Source organism: Rutidosis leptorrhynchoides, chromosome 5, assembly GCF_046630445.1.
Source record: "Rutidosis leptorrhynchoides isolate AG116_Rl617_1_P2 chromosome 5, CSIRO_AGI_Rlap_v1, whole genome shotgun sequence".
NCBI classification, from domain to species: Eukaryota; Viridiplantae; Streptophyta; class Magnoliopsida; order Asterales; family Asteraceae; genus Rutidosis; species Rutidosis leptorrhynchoides.
The window spans coordinates 454,379,316-454,385,873 of NC_092337.1; positions in this window are offsets into that span (position 1 = coordinate 454,379,316).

A 6,558-nucleotide genomic window follows, 5' to 3' on the forward strand; every position below is an offset into this window, starting at 1 on the left:
ATATAGTAATTATAATAATACCATAATATTATTTGTAATGGTAAAAATGATAATAATGATAATACCTAATGTTACTAATAAAAATATTAAAGTTAATAATTTTGTTAATAATAATATTGATGATAATTTTTGATTATAAATCACATAATGATAATTCTAATAATAATATTATTAGTCATGATAGTCTTCATGTTAAATTCCTAAACTTGTAATTATATCTTCTAAAATTCTACTTCTTAATCATAATCATAATTGTACATGTATTAATATAATTATGATCTTTTTCCATATTCTTTACCATTTCATCTTTTATTAACTTGTTAATAAACATATGTTTATAGTATTAACATGTTCATAGTTATACTAATTATAATAATCTTAATAATGATAATGATAATAATAATAATAGTATTGATATTACTAATACTATCAATCATAATTAATAATAACAATAATAATAATAATAATAATAATAATAATAATAATAATAATAATAATAATAAAATGATAATAATAATAATAATAAGAATTATAATAAGTAACTACCTTTAAGCTCATCCTAAAAATAAATGTCTCAATCCGGGTTCGAACCCGTGACCTCCCGCTAAACAACACTACACCTTAACCACTCCTCTACCATTGCTTTTCTGTTTTAATACCATATACGTATATATATAACGCGTATATATCTTTTTTCCTTTTTCTTCATACATTCATCACAATGAAACCAAGATCATAGTCATACCATCTTCATCATCTCATTATCATCATCATTAACCTTAACGCCATCATCATTATAACCATCATTCATCATCACCATACCATAATCATCATTCTCTTAGTTCAACCGAAACGGGGAGCTGGATCACAGTTTAAAGAAAACGTGACCCACTTCTAAATGCCTAAATCCCTACGGCCCAATATTTCTTCACATGCCCAACATGTAACCCACTTTTATCACGGCCCAGCTAGCAAAAAAAACTATTCAATTTTCAGTTTATAAACAAATAAGAGTTAGTTTGCAAGTAGGTTTTAAATTGATGTTTTTGTTCGTCCGGGACCACACAAGCAGCCACCAATCTATCTTTGTTGACATTAAACATCATCCTTTTCATCATCCAATCATCATTATCTTTACTTCCTCTTTGTCTTCAATTTCGTTAAATAGAAAAGAAAAAAAGAACTGCAGTTGCAGTTTGATCGATCAGTTGTTCATCGAGGGGAAAAGAAATAAAACGTTGCAGTAGCAAGATGATCGAAGGTGGTTCGAGCTGGGTTCATGAAGGTGGGTTTTGTGGATGGTTTCGTTACAAGTGTAGCTGCAGTAAAAAAAAAAATTGCAGCAGTAGCAGTGAGCAAAAATAAATGGGTTTGTGATGGTTATGGTGGTGTTTAGAAGTTGGTGAAAGGTGATGGTGGTGCTTCGATTAAGGTGATGTCGATGGTGGTTTACATGATGAAGGTGGTGGCGGGTTGTCGACTGTTCAGACTGCATAAAAAACGATCATGGTGGTTGTTTTGATTAGGCAGAAACATATACAATAGCAGCAGTAGGGTGATAACGGTTTTAAATGGTGCTTGAAGTGATCATGGTTTTCAAGGTGAAGAGTGGTGGTTTATGGTGATTATTTGATTCGGTTTAGGATTTCACGAAAGAAGAAAGAAAATAAAATATAAGATAGCTAGTGATCGAGTTAGATATCAAGTGGTGATATGGGTGGCGATTTAGATGGGTTGTTGAGGTACTCATTGTTCACGTAATTCAGAAGGCAAAATAGTAGCGATAGTCGAGTAGTAGTAGTCGAAATATAATAGTTGCAGGTTGTATGTTTTGTACAAGTTCGAAGGTGGTGGTGAATGATTGTACAAGCTTGATCATGGTGTCTCCGATCGTAGCAAGAATTAAGGTGATTCATCGAATAAAAAGGAAAAGAGAGAGAGAGATGAGATGAGATGAGAGTATTCAAGATAGTAGATTAGTTTATGATGTGTTCGGGTTGTGGGTTTTGACACACAAACTAGTAGCAGTTATGAATTATTTGAAGAAAAGAAAAGTGGTGATGAAGTGCCAAGTTTTATCAATCATATATCTGTATCTCCTATATATATATATATATATATATATATATATATATATATATATATATATATATATATATATATATATATATATTATATAACTATAAAGTAATTTAATAGTTAATAATAATAATATAATAATAATTATGTTAATCAAAAAGTGAATTGCACATGTGAATGAAACGAAACGAGAAGCAGCCACTAATTTTGTATTCACTCTACCGACAGTTTTCACGGACTGTGCATCGTGCGAAATCAGTGGCAGATAAAAGTGTTCAGAAAATTCCCATATTTTTAAATTAACTATATTTGTAACGACCCTGGATTTTCCAACGTTTAATTATTAATAATTTATTATTAATGCTTGTGTTTTAATAAACGTGTTCCTATACGTGCTACTTGTTACCGTATTTAACTTTTCATAGCCCGATTTGTCTTTGTGACGCACGTACTTTACACGAATAATATTTTAAATATTATTTATGTTCATGATTAATTATTATTATTAGTCATTTTAATTAACTAAGGTTACTAGTTAATTACTTGGGCTTTATTTGATTAATTGCATACTTACTTGGACTTGGGCCTTTATTATTGGAAATAGACTTGGAAGCCCACCCTACACTCTTAATGGACTTGTAAGCCCATAATATATGCAAGTATTACATTAAGTTATAACTAGATTAATTAGTGTTATGTAAAGACTAGTTTCATGTATACTTACACCTCATTCCAACACCATTTAGCTTTATTACCACTTCAAGCTCTCACCACCTCCCCATGTATGAAAGTGCATTTGATCCCTTCCTCTTTTTCTCCTAAATCGTCAGCATTGCTAGGAGTGAGGGAGTTCTTTTTTTTTTTTAATTTTTGTTGCATATTTACAAGTGTTACTACCTCATTTCTTCACACACACATACTTACATTTTCTCTCAACTTTCTCTCATTTCTTTTCTCTCAAATATTTTCCTCTCTTTTTCCTTCATAAAAACCGCCACCAAATCATCATCATTAGTTGTCTTTGTTGTTGTTTAATTACTTGTTGTAGTTTGTTGTTGTTAAAGATCAAGTTCTATAACTTGTATCTTCATGTAATCTTGGTTACTTCCATCTTTTCTTTGATGAAGAACCAAGAATAAGAATCTAAACTTTCTAGTTTATGGTTCTACACTTAAATGTTTTAAATATTTAAAGTTCATAAGTTTTAAAATCATACTTGTGTTCATGTTAGTAAACTTGAGGTTTACTTTCTTAAAGATCAAAGCCTTGGCTTGAATCTTTCTAAGTATGAACAACCATGAACTTATTACTTGTAGAATTAGTTTATCTCTTCATTTTATGTACTTTAAAGTTGTGATGTTGTGATAATGCTAAAAACGAACATATATTTCATAGCATTATTCCTCAAGAAAGACAAGCTTTTAGTTGCAATTGTTCTATTTACAAGTGATATTCGTTTAAATAATAAAAGGTGAAGACAAAAGACAGATTCGACGAATTGAAGACGCAAACGACCAAAAAGCTCAAAAGTACAAAAGACAATCAAAAAGGTTCCAATTATTAATAAGAAACGTCTCGAAATTACAAGAGTACAAGATTCAAAACGCAAAGTACAAAATATAAAATTGTACGCAAGGACGTTCGAAAATCCGGAACCGGGACCAGAGTCAACTCTTAACGCTCGACGCAACGGACTAAAAATTACAAGTTAACTATGTATATAAATATAATATAATATATAATTAATTATATTAATTATATATATATTATATTTATATATAAAAAACCGTCGGCAGAGAAAGACTCCAAGATGTGAGCTGGAATTTCAAACTCCGCGACTCGCGGAGTTTGAAGGCCAAAATGGCCGCGAGTCGCGGAGACCCAAAATGAAAAAATGCCTATAAAGCCAACCGAATTCTGAACGCAAAATCATCTTTTTCTTCTCTTATCATACGTAAAATATATATATATATATATAATTTATATTTTAATTTTAATTTTAATTCTAATAATAAGGGTATGTTAGCGAATGTTGTAAGGGTGTAAGTCGAAATTCTGTCCGTGTAACGCTACGCTATTTTTAATCATTGTAAGTTATGTTCAACCTTTTTACATTAATGTCTCGTAGCTAAGTTATTATTATGCTTATTTAAAACGAAGTAATCATGATGTTGGGCTAATTACTAAAATTGGGTAATCGGGCTTTGTACCATAATTGGGGTTTAGATAAAAGAACGACACTTGTGGAAATTAGACTATAGGCTATTAATGGGCTTTATATTTGTTTAAATAAATGAAAGTTTGTTAATGTTAATATAAAGATTTACAATTGGGCGTCCCTATAAATTACCATATACACTCGATCGGACACGATGAGCGGGGTATTTATATGTACGAATAATCGTTCATTTAACCGGACACGGGAATGGATTAATAGCCACTAGAATAATTAAAACAGGGGTGAAATTACATTCAAGGGTAATTGGTGTAATTGTTAACAAAGTAGTAAAACCTTGGTTTACACGCAGTCGATAACCTGGTGTATTCATTAAACAAAGTATTAAAACCTTGTTACAATTCGAATCCCCAATTAGTTGGAATATTTAACTTCGGGTATAAGAATAATTTGATGAGGACACTCGCACTTTATATTTATGACTGATGGACTGTTATGGACAAAAACCAGACGGACATATTAAATAATCCAGGACAAAGGACAATTAACCCATGGGCATAAAACTAAAATCAACACGTCAAACATCATGATTACGGAAGTTTAAATAAGCATAATTCTTTTATTTCATATTTAATTTTCTTTATTTTATATTTAATTGCACTTCTAATTATCGCACTTTTATTTATTGTTATTTAATCGCACTTTTAATTATCGTACTTTTTAATTATCGCAATTTTATTTTATCGCACTTTTATTATTCGCAATTTCATTATCGTTATTTACTTTACGCTTTAATTTAAGTCTTGTATTTATTTTATATTTTACATTAGGTTTTAACTGCGACTAAAGTCTTAAAATCGACAAACCGGTCATTAAACGGTAAAAACCCCCCTTTTATAATAATAATATTACTTATATATATTTGTATTTTTATAAAAGTAAACTAATATAGCGTTGAACTTTGTTTAAAGATTTCCCTGTGGAACGAACCGGACTTACTAAAAACTACACTACTTTACGATTAGGTACACTGCCTATAAGTGTTGTAGCAAGGTTTAAGTATATCCATTCTATAAATAAATAAATATCTTGTGTAAAATTGTATCGTATTTAATAGTGTTTTCTGCTAAAATTAATAACTATTTTATATACACCTCGCATAACATCAAGTATTTTTTGGCGCCGCTGCCGGGGAACACTCTTAAACGCCGGAAGCGCAACGCTAATATAAAAAAAAAAAGATTTTTAGTTTACTTTTATTAAAAATTCGTTTTTGTAAAAATACGTTTTAATTATTCAAAAATATAAAAAGAAAAACAAAAATATAAGTATTTTTAAGATTTTGTTAAATATTTAAGTTTTATAAGTTTCTTTATTTTTATTTTAGTTTATAAAAATATAAGTTTTAATATCTTTTATATATAGAAAAAAAAAACAGAAAACAGAAAATAAAAAAATAAAAAAATAAAGAAAAAACGCGTCGAAAATTCAAATCTGTCAGCTGAATTCTGGAACCCCGCGACTCGCGGGGTTTGATGCAATAAATGCCGCGACTCGCGGAGCCTTTCTGACAGGCGACAAAAAAACCCTAATTCAGCATTAATTACGGTTTATTATTAATTATAATTATTATTTAACCCTAATTATTATTATTATTATTATTATTATTATTATTATTTTTACTTTTACTTTTTATATATATATTTTAGTTAAATTAGTTTTATTAAATTGTAAAATTAGTAGTTTTATTAAATAAATAATATAAAAAAATAATATTTTTATAAAAATTGTAATTTTTACAACTTTTTGTATATTTTTATATTTTGTCCCTTTTTAATCGTTGTAGCATAACTTTTGTATTTTTAGCTCATTTTTAATTTTAAACTTAGTTTTTGCTATAGTTATTTTTACTCCTAAATTTTTAGGCTTTGCCGTAGAATTCCTTAAGTGCTTTTTCTTTAAGACTAAGATTTAGGTACTTTAGAATTTTGCGACGCCTTTTTAAGTTTTAGTTTCTTTTTAAGTTATTTCCATTTGAGATTTAGTTTTTCCTGTAAGCTTTAATATTTTTAGACACCTTTTACTATGTACCAATTATCATTCCAATTAGTAATCTCAATTTGCGATTATAATTTTAAGTTAGTTGTAGTAATAAGGTTAGGTTAGTATTTTTAAGTTTTTATAAGTTTCTTTTATTTTTTCGTCACCTTTTATTTTTCAACCATTTTTTCTTTTTCAACCTTTTTCGACGAACTCTTTTTCTCTCTTATTTCTCGCTATTCTAGTTTTAGGACATAGATTTT